General features: G+C 44.8%; 1 protein-coding gene and 1 non-coding gene across 28 annotated transcripts in view; one reads left to right on the forward strand and one right to left on the reverse strand.

Moving 5' to 3' along the window:
- The window catches only part of LOC119976166 (disks large homolog 1), a 426,844-nt gene that overhangs the window by 330,048 nt on the left and 75,884 nt on the right, over positions 1-20,912 (reverse strand). The window contains exon 1 of one of the 27 annotated variants that reach the window (XM_038816431.1): positions 1,831-1,854. The exons of the other annotated variants lie outside the window; for them this stretch is intronic. The gene's annotated coding sequence lies outside the window, so the exon portion shown is untranslated. Of the gene's footprint in view, positions 1-1,830; positions 1,855-20,912 lie in introns of those variants that run through there. 27 annotated transcript variants of the gene reach the window in all.
- trnas-aga lies at positions 15,660-15,739 on the forward strand. The gene has a single exon. It is a non-coding gene; the product is annotated as a tRNA-Ser (tRNA).

A 20,912-nucleotide genomic window follows, 5' to 3' on the forward strand; every position in this document is an offset into this window, starting at 1 on the left:
TCTACTAAAAAAAATTCCAAGTCTCTGCTTCTACCAACGTGCCAAGAAGAGAATTCCAAAAGACTCACAATCCTCAAAAGATTTCACCTCATCTCCATGTTCATGTTGAATGGGCAACCCCTTCATTTTAAACAGTGAGCTCAAGTTCTAGTTTCTGCCACAAGAGAAAAACTCCTCTTCACATCTACCCTTCACATCTACCCTATCAAGACCCCTCAGGATCTTTCTTCTTCCTTCTTCTGTACTTAAACCTATCGCACCTCTTTCGCTTCCTGGCTATCTTCTTCCATTTCAGCTTAGTTATGTTCTCTCAACATCTGACTGTGCCAAACCTGCTGGTGACGAAATCTACTTAATGGTTGGGATTCTGTGATACGAGCAAGCTTTCAGTTGCCTTGCAACTTTTACTTTCTTTGACTTGCACCACATCCTCTTCATCGACCCTGTGAAGACCCCTCAGGATATTTCTTCTTCCTTCCCATGCACTTTAATCTATCTGACTGTGGTGATATGCATCACTGTAAATACACAAGGGGTTAATGTAGATACAGTAGGACACTAAATACACAAGGGGTTAATGTGAACACACTACACCTAGCTAGACACTAGAGGGAGCACCAGAGACATCATGACACACAGACAGTCAACCAATAGGTCAGTAAGATAGGACACAACCAATGGGCATTCAAGACACACACAGAGGTGACACTACCACAGGAGGGCATTACACCAATCCATATCCAAGGACACGGCACACATGGTCTTCCTCTTTACAATGGAGACACTTGGTGAGTACAGAGAGTTGATTGAAACACATCACACCCACCACGTGGATTGTAGCAGATTGGTTAGTTAGTCTGAGTAGCTATAGCAGGATGATTGGTTAGTTAGTCTGAGTAGCTATAGCAGGATTAACAGGAGTCTCGAATCCAAGTAGGAGAATCTTTAACCGTTTAATAAATGTGTTAAAGTTATCTTCAAGTCTGAACCTTCCTTTGTCAGAGTGTACATCAAGGAAGTAGCTTATGCAATGTCAAGAGCATAACAACACTGACTTCTTTCTCTTCCTGTTTAGCTATCTTCTTCCATTTCAGCTGTTCTCTCAACATCTGACTGTCAAACCTAAACTTTGGCACCAAATTCACTTAATGGTTGGGATTCTATGGAACGAGCAAACTTTCAGTTTCTTTGTGACTTTCACTTCCTTTCTGATTTTCACCTGGAATTACATGGTGAATTTTGAACTATAGGAGGTTCGCCTCGGTCATATTTTCTTTCAACCAAATCATCTTGCATGACACTGGGTGTCTCTCTCCATTCGTCACTACATACGTGAATGAGCCTAGTCTCTTTACAACAACTCCACCACATACATTTCTATCGTGTTAGTGGATTTTCATCCTGACCTTCTGATCAGCAATGAACACTTGAGTTTTGTGCCTGGACTCACTTTCACTTGCTCTGCTCTTATTTTGCAACTTAAGTCAAGTTTAAACAAACTAAACCTTGCCCAAGGAGCCTGTTTAGACATGCAAGGTGACCAACCTTTTGCAGAGTTATTACATAAACCAACAGAATATTGCCTCGTCAATGTCAGAGAGAAATATGGAAATTACAGTCGAGCTTGTCCCCTAGCAAACAATTCAAAGGCCTCTCTATAAACCAATTTATATATTTCTTTCTGCAGCTTCATTTGATACTGGTTGACAGGATAGCTTCAGTGTGTTAACTCCATTGTTATTCAGAAATATTTCAAACTCTTCTGTGGATTATATGACATTCACACAAACACCTCGACATCTGTCATGGAGGGAAAGCAGAATTACGTACCGAACGGTTTGTGGATTTCCACCTTCCTGGATATACAAAGACTGGGATTAAGAACCAGCGGCAAAACTTGGCCAATGTTGACTTGTGCTGGATGCGTCAGCATGAGACACAAGAGGAAAGATTGCAGCAGCACACCCTTGCAAATGATTTTTGCAGGCAACGCTTCCCGATGCCGAGGCAAACCACATCTGCAGTGCCACAGCTGAAAAGGAAACAGGACTTCCGGTGACAGCCATGAAGTGAACAGTCGCACATATGGTGGCTCTGGCTGGGGGGGGGGGGGGGGGGGGGGGGGTTGTTTTTAGCCTGTTTAATGTGTGTTCAGGTGAAGAAGTGGTGTAGTTGGAGAGTTTGGATTCCTCATCTGGTGTGGGATGTCTGGAGATAACGAGGAGTAGGTAGAGTAGGGAGCCCTTGTCTGACTCAGAAGGCCCGTGCGTCGCAAGAGGGAAGAAAATGGCGGAGGTCTCTGTGTCATCGTTGCTGTCGCAGTGGACAACTGAAAGGCTGGTGGAAGAGTTTTGGTTACAGACAATTTGGCGAAGATGACCGAGCCTAATTGCACAGCTCTGGACAGGGTGGAACAACAGTTTGAGGTGCAGGGCTTGGCGGTTCAGAAGGTGGAGGAGGTGGTCACGGACCGTGGTGATCAGATCGTCTCCTTGGAGTTGGAGGCAGAGGTGGTGATGTTGGTGGAGCAGCTGAAGACATTGAAGGCCAAGCTCGTCGACCTGGAGAATTATTCCAGACATCAAAATTTGAGGATCATTGAACTGTCAGAGGGCATAGAAGGAGTGAATGCCACAAACTATGTGGCAAAGATGTTTGTGAAACTGGCACGGGAGGGGGTCTTTGTAAACCCTCCCAAAGTGGACCAGGCCCACCAGTCGTTGCAACAGAGGCCCAAATCTGGGGAGCCACCATGGGTGACTACAGTCCGACTCCTCATATATTTGGATAGAGAAAAGATCCCGAGGTGACCAGGGGACACCCGAGGATGTAGATGGGAGAGCCGCTCTGTCAGAATCTACGACATTGGGGCAAAACTGGCAAAAAGGCTTGTGGTGTTCAAGAAGGCCACGGCAGTTCTTTACAAGAGCAAAGTGAGATTTGGAGTGGAGTGGTGTACCTGGCTTGGCTGTGGGTCAAGTTCGGAGTAGAGGATCATTACTTAAATAGGCTGGAGGCAGCAAATGACTTTATAAAGAAACACTGAGTGGGGGAAGATTGAATGAAGTAATTGGTTACACCCAAGGGTTGTTTTTTAAAAACATTTCTTTCTCTCTGCATTTCATGTTTGCATTATGTCCTTTATCTTGTAGCCAAGTTCTTCGTTTTAGGTTTGTCATGGCGTTGTCGAGGGTTGACTGGTTTTGAGAGGGGCGGCGGTGCCCATACTGGGTGGGCCTGGAGATGAGGTGGGACCCAGTAGGACCGCCTTGTGCGTGGGATATGGCTGATCATAGCTAGGGGGTTTAATGGGCCAGTTAAACGATCCCGGGTGTTTGCCTATCTAAAAGGTTTGAAAGTGGACATGGTTCTCTTGGAGGAGAGACATCTGAAGGTTTGAGATCAGACAAGGCTGAGGAAGGGTGAATGGGCAAGTTCCATTCGAGATTTGACCGGAGGACAAAGGGGACTGCAGTGCTGATCAGTAGGACGGTGGCTAATATTTTGGGGGATTCAGGGGGGAGATGGGAGGTAGTCAGTGAGTGTTTGAAGGTTCTCCGGTGGTCTTGGTGAACATATGGTGAACAGGGTAGCATGGTGGTTAGCATAAAAGCTTCACAGCTCCAGGGTCCCAGGTTCGATTCCCGGCTGGGTCACTGTCTGTGCGGAGTCTGCATGTCCTCCCAGTGTGTGCGTGGGTTTCCTCCGGGTGCTCCGGTTTCCTCCCACAGTCCAAAGATGTGCGGGTTAGGTGGATTGGCCATGCTAAATTGTCCGTAGTGTCCTAAAAAGTAAGGTTAAGGGGGGAGTTGTTGGGTTACGGGTATAGGGTGGATATGTGGGTTTGAGTAGGGTGATCATGGCTCGGCACAACATAGAGGGCCGAAGGGCCTGTTCTGTGCTGTACTGTTCTATGTTCTACGTTCTATATACGCACCGAACTGGAAGGATATGGATGTTCTCAAAAGGGTGCTGGCAGTCACCCCGACCTGGACTCACATCAGTTAAAAGGGGGTTGGGAAGGAAACTTTAATTATGTGCTTGATACCAGATTAGATAGGTCATGGCCGGAGTCCTTTACAACATCGGGGGTGGCAAAAAAGAGCTGCGAGTGTTTATAGAGCAGATTCGGCAGGGAATCGTGGCGATTCAGATACCAGAGGGAGAAGGTGTTGTCCTTCTTTTTGCATGTGCATTGGGTCTCCTAGTTTCTGAAGTCACGCTCCCAGGGGATGGTACTCTCTCCTTTGAACCAAATAGTTTGTTAATAAAGTGAACTGTATAAGTACCTGTGGAACATAGCGACACAATATATGATGGCAAATGCCTCTTTTCCGTCTTGAGTAATTTTGCTCAGACATCATTAAAATATATATGTGCAGCATATGCCACAGACTTCTCCACACAGTTGTCCATTATGTGAGGCATCATACACTAACACCAATTGTTTCTTGGGGATCATAGTAATTTCAAATAGCATCACTAGCCAGTACTTTTCAAATTAACCCGCAACAAATCACTCCCAATATATTCCATCTTTAAGCAGCTGTCAATGAAGTGAATGCAAGTTAAAATCACAGATTAACTTTGAATAATACACTACAATACTTATGAATGTTCCAAGTTGTTCTTTGCTATGCTGTCAGATCTCAGACTATAAAATTCCCATAACCTTGCCCTGCTTTACTTTTAGGAACATAGGAACAGGAGTAGGCCATTCAGCCCCTTGAGTCTATCCTACCATAAGATCATGGCTGATTTGTAGCCCAACTCCTTTGGCCCATATTCCGGAATATCTTTGCTCAACAAAAATCTACCTTGGATTCAAATTTAACAATTTTTCTAGCTTTAACTGCTGATTGTGGGAGAGAGTTTCAACCTCTACCACGCATTGAGTGAAGACATTCTTCCTAACATCTCTCATCTAGCCCTAATTTTTATACTATGTCCCCTAGTTTTAGAATCTCAAACAAGTGGAAAAGTTCATCTTTATCTATCCTGTCTTTCTCGGTTAATATCTTGAATACTTCAATCTGGTTACCTCAGACTTCCAAATTCTAGTGAAAACAGGCCTTTATGCAATCTCTTCTTGTAATTTAACTCCCATAAACCAGGTATCATTTTAGTAAATTGATATGCACTCCCTCCAAAGCCAAAATATTCTTTCCAAGATGTGGTACCCAAAACTATGCAAGATGTGGTCTAACCAGGGTTTTTGGATAGCTGCAGCATGACTCATGTTGTCTTTATGGCACAGTAGCACAGTGGTTAGCACTGTTACTTCACAGCTCCAGGGTCCTAGGTTTGATTCCGGCTTGGGTCATTGTCTGTATGGAGTCTGCACGTTCACCCTGTTTCTGCGTGGGTTTTGTCCGGGTGCTCCAGTTTCCTCCCACAAATCCCGAAAGACGTGTTGTTGGTTAATTTGGACATTCTGAATTCTCCATGTGCCTGAACAGAGGCCAGAATGTGGCAGCTAGAGGCTTTTCACAGTAACTTCATTGCAGTGTTAATGTAAGCCTACCTGTGACAATAAAGATTATATTCCAATCCTCTTGATAATACTGCTAGCATTCCATTAGCTTTTGATTGTTTTCTACACTTGTTTATGGCGTTTTAAGAATCTAGACACCTGAACACCCAAGTCTCTTTGGATATCTACTGTAGCTAACCTTTTTCCATTTAGAAAGTGCTCTGCTCTATCCTTTTTGGGTCCAAAATGAATAACCACCAACTTGCTTACATTAAATTCCATCTGCCACAAATTTGCCCATTCACCTAGTCTGACAGTATATCCTTGCAATAGTAAGTTTCAGGAGAGTAAGACAAGGCTGAATGGCCTCTACATTAATGCCCAGTGTATTACAGGTAAAACGGATGACTTAAGGACGAGCGTTGACACGTGGGGGGAGGGGGGTTATGAATGACTGAGATGACTGTGGGGGGTGTAGGATCAGTAAGTTTGCAGATGACGCATAGATAGGCCAGATGACGCATAAGTTTGCAGATGACGCATAGATAGATGACGCAGGGAGGCTGAGAAGATATGGTCAAATGGGCAGAAAAGTGGCAGATGCAATTTAACCCTGAAATGTGTGAGGTGCTACATTTTGAAAGGAGCAATTTGTCAAGGAAATATTCAATGAATGGCACCATACTGGAAAGTCCTGAGGAACTCAATATTCTTACATACTCAGTAAGACATACTCTTACTGATCTACACTGTAAATAACTGCCAGGTCTAACCATGTTTTCTTTAGCCAATTCCTTCCCATCAGGATGACTTGTTCCCTCCAACTACTACTAATGACGAGAAATGGGTAGCATCATATTCCACCGTAACACTAACTTCTCCATCCTTGGAATAATGATATTAGAATAAAGAGTCACCTCCACACCAGTTTTACATGACTGAATGTGACTTTGGGATTTATTGCACTCTTCTTGAGATAACAAACACAGCTACAGCTGTATCAATGATGAAAGCATGCTGTGAAACCTGATTTTCAATTTTACTGTGTGTAGGAATTATACCTCCGGAATTATACCTGGAGTCTTTTTACTCTTATCCTCCACGTGCTGCTACTTACTCTCTGCAACGTAGATCTTACTACTCAATATCAACTTCTGTTTCTCCATCCATCATATGCATATTCCTTCCAGACACCTGAACTAGCTTTTGATCTACCACGACCAGACCTGAACTGAATCATGATTGCAACCTGGAGCTTTAGCATAACTCAACCATTACTGTTTCCTCTACTCCTGCAAACTGTCTGAATGACAGACCTTCACACAGGCACAGTACCGGGCATGGGGGCAATGAGGCGGTCAGTGGCTTAGACAATGGCATCATCAAAAGTTCAGACGATGACTGTAAACCTGATTGTGGCTTGGATTTTGCTGAATTCCCGTGAAATTCCCATGCTGACGCAGGGAAAGAACTCTTGCAATTTACAATTCTCTTTCTGCCATGTCAATGGCTGTGGCCGCTCCACCTGCCTCCTTCCATATCAGCTTACTGCCTTTCCTCTAAAGCTTGGTCTGGAGTTTATTGTTCTTTAGGCCGCCGAGAAACATGTCTGTAAAATCAATTTCTACGTTTGTGCCATACCCACAAGAGGTTTTTTTTATTTTGAGAATATAATCTACAACACTTTCACTTGACAACAGTTTCCTTTCACTGAATGCAACTCAGTGTAGTCTCATTCTTAATCATACCCAGACAGGAGTCCAGAATCTCAACAATTTCAGAATAGTACTGGGATGGCGCAGTCAACATTGGTTCGACATTTACCTCAAAAAGCAAAAGGCCCAATCATGGTGTGGAAAACATTCACTTAATCCTCATCTCTTATTCACTTTCAGTCAAAATATTTCATTTAACCCACGTTTGTAATTACTTCAGTTCTCCAAGGGTTGAAGTTAACAGTTACTTCAGTGCAGTGTTAATGTAGGCCTATTCGTGACATTAATAATAATTATTATTATAGCCTATAAGGCCCCTCGGAACAGGAAACAAAAGGGTAGCCAATCAGCGGGCGATCAACTCCATACTGGAGGTGGATCAGCAGTACTCCATGGCCCCAACCATTGAGCTGCTGGCGGAAAGAAAAAAAAAATTTTTTTGTAAAGCTTTATTTTGCAATGTTTCCAATTAAGGCCAATTTAGCCTGGCCAATCCATCTACCCTGCACATTTTTGGATTGTGGAGGTGAGACCCACACAGCAATTGAGTGAATGTGTAAACTCCACATGGACAGTGACCTGGGACCAGAATCAAACCCGGGTCCTCAGCACCGTCAGCAGTGCTAACGCCTGCACCGTGCCGCCACTCTGCAGATTGAATTTGAAGTGCTCTCCACACAGAGGGCAGTCCATCCACTCCACCAGACACGGGGGGTCTTCGTAAAACATGGAGACAAGGCCAGCTGTATTCTGGCATGCCAGTTTAGAAAGCAGGCAGCCGCGAAAGAGATAGCACAAGTTAGGGACAGAAATGGTAGGGTGGTAGTGTACACAAAACGGGGTTAACAAAGCCTTTACGAATTTTTACCAAGGGCTATAAACCTCCGAGCCTAGAGGGCTCGGGGATGGAACAGTTCCCCGATGGTGGGGGGGGAGAAGAGGAAACAAAGGCTGGAAGCACCTCATGGAATACATCAAACCCATGCAGTCAGGGAACGTACCGGGGCCGGATGGGTTGCAGACCTTTCCAGAAAATTCTCAGCAGCGCTGGCCCCACATCTGCGGAGATAGAACATTGAATGCGGCTGGCTTTATAAAATTAAATAGCAGAGTGACCTGGAACGAAGGTACTCCCACTAGTTCTCCAACAAATGGGAAAAGCCTCCATTGCCTGCATTAAATTCCAATCAATGCAAATTGTACATTTTTTAAAAGAGTGAAGGAATCAAGGCCTGGGCGTATACGTTGACAAATATTTGACATTTAGGACAAGTTCGGATGCTTGAAAAGGATGTGGAATCTTTCACCTTATAAACAGAGTACATCCAGTACAAAGAGATTAGAAAACATGGCAACATTTTCAGAAATCACTTATTAAAGTGATGTTCAAAGACTCACTGTCAAAGGGGCCCTGCCACCCATGTTGGCACAGGCCTAATCTCATTGATCCCCAAAAAAGACAGATCCAACAGAATGTGGATCCATCACTCTCCTAAATATAGATGCGAAAACCCTAGCGAAAGCACTGGCAAAGCACCTGGAGAGTTGCCTGCCAGAAGTCATTGGGGAAGATCAGACTGGGTTTGCTAAGGGCAGATAATTAACAGGGAACATAAGATGCCTGCTGAACATAATAATGACCACACCTGGCGAGAGGACGCCAGAGGTGATAGGCTTCCTCAGTGTCCAGGGAGACTTTGATCGAGTAGAATGGAGGTGCTTGAACGGTTCGAGTTCGGAGCAGGGTTCATCAAATGGGTGAAGCTCCTGCATAGCGCTTCCATGGACGAACACCACCAGCTCCAAATAATTCCAGCTGCACAGAGGAACAAGGAAGGGTGCTCACTATTCCGCTCCGGTTTGCACTGGCAATCGAGCTGCAGCTCTTCACCCTTAGATCAGTGGATTGGACGACAGGAATTTAAAGAGGGGGCAGAGAGTGTAGAGTCTCGCTCTATGCAGATGACCTGCTCCTCTAAATGTCGAACCCCTTAGCCAGCACAGGTACGATAATCGGACTCTTTAGGGAGTTCGGCGCCTTCTCGGGTTACAAACTAAACTGGGGAAAGTGAGAAACTTTCCCGGTAAACCCCCGAGAGGGACTGGAGCCGGAGGAACTGCTGTTTAAAGTGACTTAAACCAAGTTCAGGTATCTGGGGATCCAAGTGGCACACATCTGGAAGAGGCTCCAGAAATTAAGCCTCTCCAGCCTGATGGAGGTGGTGAAGAGAGACTTGCAACGTTGGGATTCGCCCCCTCTTTTGTTGGCTGGAAGGGTACAGACGTCAAAGTGAATGCGGTGCCTCGGTTCCTATTTATATCACTCCCGATCTTCATCCCCAAATTCTTATTCGCCAGGGTCGACAATGGCCTTTCAGGAGGATGTGCACATTTGGGAAATGGCGGGAGGACAGAGGGACACCCTTGGTGGAGGACATGTATGTGGACGACTGACTGGTGACCCTAGGGGAACTTGGAGGCGTCAACTCCCTAAAGTGAATGAGTTCAGGTACCTGCAGCTGCACAACTTTTTCCGTATGGAGACAAAAGCGTTCCCCCAGAGATCCGGACACAATGTTAGGGCTGAACCGGTTAGGTGATGACAAGTTGGTTTCATCTTCCTACGACTCACAGAAAAAGTATTGACCCCATTGGACAAGGCCAGACGGAAATTGGGAGGGGGTGGGAGGGGCAGACTTGGATCAAGGTGCTGCACAAGATCAACTCCAGCGTCTTCTGCGCAGGGTGACGCCTGATGCAACTCAAGGTGGTGCACAGAGTGCACCACACCAAGAGATGCATAAGTGGGTTCTTCCCGAGGTGGAGGATAAGTGTGAGCAGTGTTAGGGGGAGCCAACCAACCAGACCCACTTGTTCAGGCCCTGCCCCAGACTCGGAGTTTTGGGCGGCCTTCTCTGAAGGCGGTGGGGGTCGAGATGGAGCCGTGCACATTTGCAGCGGTATTCGGGGGTGGACTGGCCTTTGTCGGAGACCTGCTAGCACCAACCAGGAACTCAGAATGGCTCTCTGATCTGGCCAAGTACTCGAGACTAGAAAAAATAAAATTTGCAATAAGAGGGTCCAAGGAGAGATTCCATGACACGTGGAAAAGGTTCCCAAGCCTCTTCACAGATATGTTCACAACCAGCAGCAAAGTAGGGGCGGGTAAAAACAAAAAATTGAAAGGGGGGGGGGGGGGGGGGGGGCACCACCTGGATGGAAGGGAGCTCGCAAATAGCGGAGAAGGAATGGGGAAGTGGGCCACCCACGGGAGAACACAAACCCCCTCCCCACATGGGAAAACAGACCAGCCCACCCACTGTCGAAAACATTAAGGGGGTATATATCAAATAGAATTCACAGCATTTTAAAAAAAATAAATTTAGTGTATCCAATCATTTTTCCAATTAAGGGGCAATTTAGAGTGGCCAATCCACCTACCCTGCACATTTTTGGGTTGTGGGGGCAAAACCCACGCAAACACGGGGAGAATGTGCAAACTCCACACGGACAGTGACCCAGAGCCGGGATCGAACCTGGGACCTCAGCGGAATTCACAGCATTTTAGCAGTAAATACATTCTGCTGGCTGAACTCGATCATAGTCTAGGAGTGTTTGCATACATTTGAGTAAGAACTACTCCAGTTTCCCACCAACGCCATCCTTCCAGTTGCTTAAAACTTAAGGTAGGGAATGATTTGATGCTGTAAAGGCTTTTAATCAATAATAACAGCTCAAGACATGATTTCTGCAGCAGAGCAAAATAGCTTCAATTTATAAGCAAATAACAAACGAATATGAAAATTCTAATTGGAAGAAATGTAACTTCAACATTGTGCACCTTTTACTGAAAAGGAAACACCACCAAGAATTGTTTTTCATCTCTAACCTGAATTTCAGAAAGAAAAGTGTTGTGAATGAGTGCTCCTGTAAGTGTACTCAAAAACTAAGCACAAACTAAATTAGGAATATCATGGTGAAGTGGATTACAATTCAAGTTTCTAAAAGTCTGAAATTTAGAATGAATAAATAGCTCAAAACCTTTCAAGATTTGACAAGTTTGTGTCTCTCTTTTTGGTCTCAACTGCTCGTGTACAGGGACCACCCCGTCACTCCTAATCCACCGACTCTCACCAGCTCCAGACATAAACATAACTATGGAACAGATGATAGAGATGTTCGCCATTCAGCCCCCCCCCCCCCCCCCCCCCCCCCCGCCCCTTCCCCCTTCAGCTCTCCTCACTTCTGTCCTACAAGGGCAACCACTAATTTAAAAACTGACCGCTGGAGCGGTGTGAACCGCTCCAGCGCCTGCGAACGTAACTGGGCCCGGTTCGTGCCGTCCTGAAACGCAACGCCGTTCACGACGGCACAAACACTTGGGCCCAATATTGGAGAATCACTCCCGGGGTGAGGCAGGACTGTCTTACACCTCCCACTGCCTTGGGAAAGCGGGCAGCATAATCAACGACCCCTCCAAGTTGGGTTAGTCTCTCTTGCAAGAGAACACACTTAACAGATTCAAAAACAGCTTCTTCCTGACTGTTACCAGACTCCTGAATGGCCCTCTAATGGACTGAACTGATCTCTCTACGCATTTTATCTACTGTTGTTAGAACTATAATCCTTATTCTTCACCCAATGTCTATGTATATACCATATGTTCTATGTTTCTTCATGCATGGAATGATCTGCCTGGACTGCATGCAGAATACTTTTCACTGTACCTCTGTACACGTGATAATAAATCGAAACACACAACTGTTGTTTTAGGAAATGCCAGTCAACCTGGATAGGAAAAATAGGCCACATTCTGACAGTTTTCCCAGTTAGCCCTCCTTCCTACCTTTTTCTTCGCCTGGTAAAAGTAGAAGAATCCTTGTGCGTCTAGTGAGTCAATCACTTTGTAATTACATTCAAAATGCTGCTGCCTCGCTGATCCCAAGGTGAATTAAAATCATAAATCCCATGAACTTGCGATACATTTTGTTCCATTACAGAAACAACGCTAATTAAAATTAACTTGAGTGGATCTTCTGCGAGATTGTGCTCTGCAACACAGTTAAGATAACCAAGTTTGCCCCTTTAGACTACGGTTCAGCATTTAAGTAGGAACCCTGGGGGAATGTAGGCAATTAATTGTAGTTCCTGGAAATCACTTAAGTCAATTAGAAATCAGAAAACTGCTCGAAAATCTCAGGTTAGAGATTAATCATTTGGTTGCTTGAATAATAATCTTTATTAGTGTCACAAGTAGGCTTACATTAACACTGCAATGAAGTTACTGTGAAATGCCCCTAGTCGCCTGTTCGGGTACATTTTATAGGGCCCAATCAACTCGGAGGGAGAAATCAGATTGCCCAATTCACCCAACAGCATGTCGTTTGGCATTTTGAGATAGGAAACCGGAGCACCCGGAGGCAACCCACGCACATTTACCCAAGCCAGGAATCGAACTTGGGTCCCTGGCGCTGTGAAGCAACAGTGCTAACCACTGTGCTACCGTGCCACCCATAATTTACACTAAAATTATTCATTTTACATGGGTAATGAATTAGAATGGGTGTGAAGATGCAAAAGATATATAGATGTTGAAATACAAAACATCTTAATGATTCCTAGTCTGACTACAGTTTGCTTCAGAGTAGCACAGAAATATTCTATGTTTTGCAAGTTTGTAATGAGATTTTAACAGTGCTCACTGGAAAATTACAACCAATCTCCTCTGTTTTGCATTAATTTGACAATAAGAGTTCACTTCGATTGAAGTTTTGACCATATCAGGTGAACAGGAGAACAAGATTTAGCATTTAAATGGAAATAACGGTAACCACCAGCTTGCATTTCCCTTTTAAACACAACTGGAGACACATGACCCATTCCAAGATAATTTACGTTTTAAGTCTTGTACTTTTTGCGACATGTTCACCTGGATATGGGTGGCTTAAATGGTAATGCATCAATGGGTTCTTTTGTCATTTTAGAGTACTGACGCTTCAGGCAAATTTCACCCATGCCCAAATACAGTAACAGTTCTCTAACAATCCAGATGTGCAAGAGGATTGCGAGGTAGCCGAAAAGGAATTGGAAATAAAATTGCATGCAGTGGCAGATTTCCAACCTTGCCCAACTCATCCCCTAAGCCAGCTGCTACTGGACTGGACAAATTACTTATCCAGTATCGACAAGCAACACTGAGTGGGAAAAGGAGCTGGATTGTGTGTTTTTGGTGACCGAGCAGCTTCAAGCACATAGAATTATTTTATTTTCTTCAAATAAATTTAGAATACCTAATTCTTTCCCACCACAATTAAGCAGCAATTTAGCGTGGCCAATCCACCTACCCTGCACATCTTTGGGTTGTGGGGGTGAGACATACGCAGACACGAGGAGAATGTGCAAACTATGCAAACTCCACACGGAGAGTGACCCAGGGCCGAGACCGAACCTGGGTCCTAAGTGCCGTGAAGCAGCAGTGCTAACCACTTCCTCTACCGTGCCATCCCTCTTCAGCACATAGAATTGTGACAGCTGAGAGCCAGCGTACATGTGAATGTAGGGGTGATAGGCGAGCAGGATTAGGTGTAATTTAGGACATGGGCAGGCAATGTTGGGCTCAAGTTTACAGAAGGTAGAATGTGTGATCATCAAATGATCCCTTCAGTGCAGAAAAAGGCCATTTAGCCTCATCAAGTCTGGAACGACACTTCGAAAGACCACTCTACCTAGACCCAATCCTGGATATGGCCAAAAATGCATTTGAATGGTCAAGTGTCACAGTAACAAAAGATTTTCAGCAGCACATGCAACGAATTGATCAAGGAAGAAGTTGCACAATGTTACATGAGTGGGAACAGGCGATCTTGGTTATGGAATGGATGTGCAGTTGGAAGTTTATTTAGGAGTTAAATATGGCACCATGTTTGAGAGCACTCTGGTCTGCCTCAAACACTTGTCAGGGTGGATTCAGTAGCTAGGGAGCAGATTCATTGACATAGGAGATGACAATAGCTTTGATCTTGCCAATATTTAATTGGAGGAAATTGGCGAGGTGGGGCTGGGTCTTGTCAGCATACACGTGAAAACTAATGCTGTGGTTTTTGGATGATGCCACCAATGGGAAGCATGGAGATGAAATAGAAAGGAGACAATTTAGATCCTTGGGGACACCAGGAAGTAAAGTTGTTGCTGCCGATTTTTTGGACTTCGATTGGATAGAGAATAATGGAAGCAGACAATTGTAGTCCTATCCAGCTGGATGACAGTGAATGGTGTGATCAACTGTGTTAAAAGCTGCGAACAGGTAAGGGCGGGGGGGGGGGGGGGGGGGGGGGGGGGGGGGGGAGAATAATTTCCCTTTGGCTATATTCTCTCAATGTCACTGGTGACTTTCAGGAGAATTATTTTGGTGTTGTGGTGCAGACAGTAACCAATTGGAGGGACTCAAATATGGATTTCCAGGATATAAAGGCACCTCTGGGGGGGTGGGGCAAGCTGGGGATAGAGCAGTTCGCAAGGACATAATTCATCGCAACACCACAGCACAAGAGCAGAGAAAGGATAGAAATTGTACAAAATGTTAGAATGCTTACGTCAGATATTCGGTGACTGAAAAGCAGCGCTCCTCAATTTGTTTAACGCCCTTTTTATGCAACTGAATGATTTTCAAAGGATGCAATTCCAGGTAGCACAATCCGGAAAACTAATGCTATGCCACTTCCACTCATCAATGTCACTTTCGATCATTGAGCCCAGCCTCTACGACTGATTGGTCAACATTCCCTCCCTGCAGGGAGACATGGTATATGAAATGCACTCTTCCCTTTCCCACTTACTGCTATTCCTTTAGTTTGACATTGCTGCATCTAGAAATTTGTATCAGTGACTGTACTTTATCTTCCAGTTTTATTAGTTTTAAATATTTCATCAGGCTAATAAGATGGAACGGAGGCTGAGAATTCAGACTCCCCATTTCACAGCATTTTTTTAATTCACACTCGAACTATTGCAACTGGAACATAGATACACAGTGTACTGTGCTTTTCCTTCAATCTGTTTGCACGTTGCTCTAGTTTTATTTTACAGTGATAATCTACAACGGCATAAAAACAAGTGGCATTGAAATCAGATTAACTGAACAGCATCAGAAATGCATTGCTCGAGGTCATTAGCTTAAATTTCAAATGAAACTGTTCCATCTTTAATGCATGCTGGCCAAGAGCAAAATAAATAAGTAAAAATACTTAAAACTTAATGCAAGTCCCAACTATTTTGATCAACTCATCGGAGTTCTGATAATGAAATGATGGTGATGGTGCTCAAGGTTGGAGAAAATGACAGCTGTCTGGGGAGACTCAATCTCCCAAAGTCCTAGAAAGGTCTTGTGCTGTAAACTGCTCATTTACTTCAAAGATTACGAGAGTTGGGGTCAAGAATAGATGTATTGTGAAGTGAATGTATAGATGAATTGTGTAGTTGTGGCCGTGGTTAAGGCGATGGACTAGAAATCCATTGGGGTCTGCCCGCGCAGGTTTGAATCCTGCCGACTACGAATAATCTTTTAGGGGCTGGTTTAGCTCACTGGACTAAATTGCTGGCTTTTAAAGCAGACCAAGCAGGCCAGCAGCACGGTTCAATTCCCGTACCAGCCTCCCTGTACAGGCGTCGGAATGTGGCGACTAGGGGCTTTTCACAGTAACTTCATTGAAGCCTACTCGTGACAATAAGCGATTTTTATTTCATTTCAATAGATTAGCATTTCTACATTAGTATGCAAGGTGCGTATGATTCACATTGCTATGGGAAAAGCTTCAGAGGAAACCATTGTAAAAGATCAGGTTACAGGCTTTCCGAGAGTATCACTAAGTATCATAGATGGTGTTTTGAGTCTGCCTGGATCTGGTGGGAGGGATCAGCTGGAGGTCAAAAACATCTCTAGAGTTTGAAACGCAGGTGGAAGCTGGTGGCCGGATTGAAAAGATTAAGTTTGTGGAGAGTTAAATCAGGCTGGAAGATTTCCCTAGCTTTAACTAGAGGGAGAAGTCTCTAAGAAACCTCACACAGTGAAAGACAGTTCTGGAGTTAAAAGCTTCCAGGCTAAGGAAAACATCAGAAATAAACCCTCAGGAGCCGAGTATCATTTTGGACTGATTCTGGGAGAACGGAATGACTTCTTTAAGCACAGTGTAATGTGTCTGAAGTGCAATTTTTCAGCTGTGCGAGAAGGTTGGAGGGGGCGGTGCAGGAAGTGGATTCCATCCTATGGATTAAAGTGCAAGTTTCCTGCAGTAATATTTTGCTTTAAAAAATTCTAACTTCCAGTCATCAATTTCTGCGAGGACCTTCAACTCCTCAAGAAAGCCTGTAAACAATAGTCAATGGAGCAAATGCAGTGATCCACAAAGTCTGCATTTTGTTGGCAGATAGAATGCGTGAGCACCATTTGGTGAGTTGCAGAGGAAAACCCACCTCTTGCTCCTACACACAGTACAGTTAAAAGATAAACAAACCAGTTGACGGGAGGTTGGAATGAGCAAAAATTTCCAGTGGGGGACCCATTGATAACCTTTATTAGTGTCACATGTAGGCTTACTTAACACTGTAATGAAGTTACAGTAAAAATCCCCTAGTGCCACACCATGGCACCTGTTTGGCTACACGGAGGGAGAATTCAATGTTCAATTCACCTAACAAGCACCAGTTGTGCTTAACCTATTAACCTCCAATTGTCAATTTAGTCACTTGTCGACTGTTATTATTTCCGACCCTTACATGCACTCTCTGCACATCTTTAAATATTTTTATTTTGAAATGCCCAGCCTCTAGGAATCACAATTGAACATAATATTAACCAATGAAGATAAAGTTAATTATTTAAAATCTAATGGGGTTTCACATGTAGTTAATATAATTTTCAATTCCTATTGCAATCTCCAGTTTCTTTCAAACCTCTCACTTCAATTCATTCCCAATTGCTGCTCTCTGCAAAGCTCTTGATCTTCAATGTGTCTCTCTCTTTCTCCCCCCCCCCCCCCCCCAAGGCAAAGTGAACATAGCTTTATCCGGCTGAAGCTTGAAGCTAGTCCCTGGTCTATATGAAATTCACACTCCAGCCATTCACAGTGGAAGACACAAATAACATGCCAGTGACTGATAGAAATGAGGCTATGACAGGTGGAGACCTCGAGAGGATTGTTATCACTAAGGAGGTAGTGATGGACAAGCTAATGGGGGTAAAGGTAGACAAGTCTCCTGGCCCTGATGGAATGCATCCCAGAGTGCTAAAAGAGATGGCTAGGGAAATTGCAAATGCACTAGTGATAATTTACCAAAATTCACTAGACTCTGGGGTGGTCCCGGTGGATTGGAAATTAGCAAATGTGACACCACTGTTTAAAAAAGGAGGTAGGCAGAGAGCAGGTAATTATAGGCCAGTGAGCTTAATTTTGGTCGTAGGGAAGATGCTGGAATCTATCAAGGAAGAAATAGCGAGGTATCTGGATAGAAATTGTCCCATTGGGCAAACGCAGCATGGGTTCATAAAGGGCAGGTCGTGCCTAACTAATTTAGTGGAATTTTGTGAGGACATTACCAGTGCAGTAGCTAACGGGGACCCAATGGATGTGGTATATCTGAATTTCCAGAAAGCCTTTGACAAAGTGCCACACAAAAGGTTGCTGTATAAGATAAAGATGCATGGCATTAAGGGTAAAGTGGTAGCATAGACAGAGGATTGGTTAATTAATAGAAAGCAAAGAGTGGGGATTAATGGGTGTTTCTCTGGTTGGCAATCAGTAGCTAGTGGTGCCCCTCAGGGATCAGTGTTGGGCCCACAATTGTTCACAATTTACATAGATGATTTGGAGTTGAGGACCAAGGGCAATGTGTCCAAGTTTGCAGATGACACTAAGATGAGTGGTAAAGCAAAAAGTGCAGAGGATACTGAAAGTCTGCAGAGGGATTTGGATAGGTTAAGCGAATGGGCTAGGGTCTGGCAGATGGAATACAATGTTGACAAACGTGAGGTTACCCATTTTGGTAGGAATAACAGCAAATGGGATTATTATTTAAATGATAAAATATTAAAACATGCTGCTGCGCAGAGACACCTGGGTGTGCTAGTGCATGAGTCACAGAAAGTTGGTTTATAGGTGCAACAGGTGATTAAGAAGGCAAATGGAATTTTGTCCTTCATTGCTAGAGGGATGGAGTTTAAGACTAGGGAGGTTATTTTGCAATTGTATACGGTGTTAGTGACGCCGCACCTGGGGTATTGTGTTCAGATTTTGTCTCCGTACTTGAGAAAGGACGTACTGGCACTGGAGGGTGTGCAGAGGAGATTCACGAGGTTAATCCCAGAGCTGAAGGGGTTGGATTACGAGGAGAGGTTGAGTAGACTGGGACTGTACTCGTTGGAATTTAGACGGATGAGGGGGGGAATCGATCTTGTAGAAACACATAAAATTATGAAGGGACTAGATAGGAGAGATGCGGGCAGGTTGTTTCCACTGGCGGGTGAAAGCAGAACTAGGGGACATAGCCTCAAAATAAGGGGAAGTAGATTTAGGACTGAGTTTAGGAGGAACTTCTTCACCCAAAGGGTTGCGAATCTATGGAATTCCTTGCCCAGTGAAGCAGTAGAGGCTCCTTCATTAAATGTTTTTAAGATAAAGATAGATAGTTTTTTGAAGAATAAAGGGATTAAGGGTTACGGTGTTCGGGCCGGAAAGTGGAGCTGAGTCCACAAAAGATCAGCCATGATTTCATTGAATGGCGGAGCAGGCTCAAGAGGCCAAATGGCCTACTCCTGCTCCTAGTTCTTATGTTATCAGTCTAACAGCTTCAGCAGAAAACTACTTTTTAAGCAGGTTAAAAAGATACCAGGAGGAACTCCTGGTTGGGTAAGGCAGCTAATACAAAGTTCTAAAATTGACCAAATATGAATGTACATCATCTAATAGGGTAAAGGAAGAAATAAGATTTCAATGAAATACCACTACATCCCAGGCATTTATTCTTTTACTCGACATAAAAGTGGAGAATACAGCCACTTCAATATAATGCCAAGACACGCATTGTCCAGCGCGGGTTCAATTCCCATACCAGCCTCCCCGAACAGGCGCCGGAATCTGGCAACTAGGGGCTTTTCACAGTAACTTCATTTGAAGCCTACTTGTGACAATAAGCAATTTTCATTTCATTTCTTGGAGGCTTGTCACAATCACTTCTGTGACTGAGTGATGAGATAGCATTGGCAGTAGTAGTCAGCTTTTAGTCCCATGGGAGTATGCTTTCCACCGACAGTGGTATTAACTCTTATTCTTGATTAACTATTTCCATGTTGGCGCCTCCCCTTCTTGGAGGCAACAGGCCATAGTCTATTCAGGATCTAATTTAACCCGCAGCCAAAAGATCTAGCATTGTTCTCTCTTTCTCTACCATGGCAACACAATATAATATTTTCCTCATAGGCAAACTTGGCAGGTGCATATCCAGTACTCATGAGCTCGGCAGCCATTTTAGGACAATATTACAAGAGTTGCCAACATTTCAATCTGACCACCATTCCTTTTTTTTTAAAATAATTTTTATTGAAATTTTTACAAAATACAAAATAAACATCTTAACTCTATTAACATACAGCCGCGGTAACACCCCATGAACAATCCCCCCCCCCCCCCCCAGCTTCAAGAGCAACTTCAAACAAAAGGAAAGAACAAAAACAAAGAAAAAGAAAAAAAGAGATAGCACGCTCCACAAACCCATGTGTACAGTTCTCCCTCCCCCCAATCCTTCTCTTCCCCCCTCCCCAATCCTTCTCTCTTCCCCCCCCCCCGCCAATCCTTCTCTTCCCCCCCACCAAGGGTTGCTGCTGCTATCGGCCTATTTCCCTACCTTACCACCAGGAAGTCCAGAAAAGGTTGCCACCGCCTGAAAAACCCTTGTACTGATCCCCTCAGGGCAAATTTCACCCTCTCCAATTTAATGAACCCGCCATATCAGAGATCCAGGCCTCCATGCTTGGGGGCCTCGCATCCTTCCATTGGAGCAAGATCCTCCGCCGGGCTACTAGGGACGCAAAGGCCAGAACACCGGCCTCTATCGTCTCCTGCACTCCCAGCTCCACTGCAACACCAAAAATTGCGAGTCCCCAGCCTGGCTCGACCCTGGATCCCACCACCCTCGACACCGTCCTTGCTACCCCCTTCCAAAACTCCCCCAACACTGGGCACGCCCAAAGCATATGGGCGTGGTTCGCTGGGCTCCCCGAGCACCTAGCACACCTGTCCTCTCCCCCGAAAAACCTGCTCATCCTCGACCCAGTCATGTGGGCCCTATGCAGCACCTTGAACTGTATGAGGCTAAGCCTCGCACAGGAAGAGGAGGAATTCACTCTCTCCAGGGCATCCGCCCACGTCCCCTCCTCAATCTCCTCACCCAGCTCCTCTTCCCATTTACCCTTCAGTTCCTCCACCGAGGCCTCGTCTACCTCCTGCATTACCCGGTATATGTCCGAAATCCTCCCTCCTCCGACCCACACCCCCGAGAGCACCCTGTCCCGTACCCCACGTGGGGGCAACAAGGGGAACCCCTCCATCTGCCGCCTGGCAAACGCCCTAACCTGCATGTACCGAAACATGTTCCCGGGGGGAGCCCAAACTTCCCCTCTAACTCCCCCAAGCTCGCGAACCTCCCCTCCACAAACAGGTCCCTCAACCTCCTAA

The sequence above is a fragment of the Scyliorhinus canicula genome, chromosome 13 (genome assembly GCF_902713615.1).
Source record: "Scyliorhinus canicula chromosome 13, sScyCan1.1, whole genome shotgun sequence".
NCBI classification, from domain to species: Eukaryota; Metazoa; Chordata; class Chondrichthyes; order Carcharhiniformes; family Scyliorhinidae; genus Scyliorhinus; species Scyliorhinus canicula.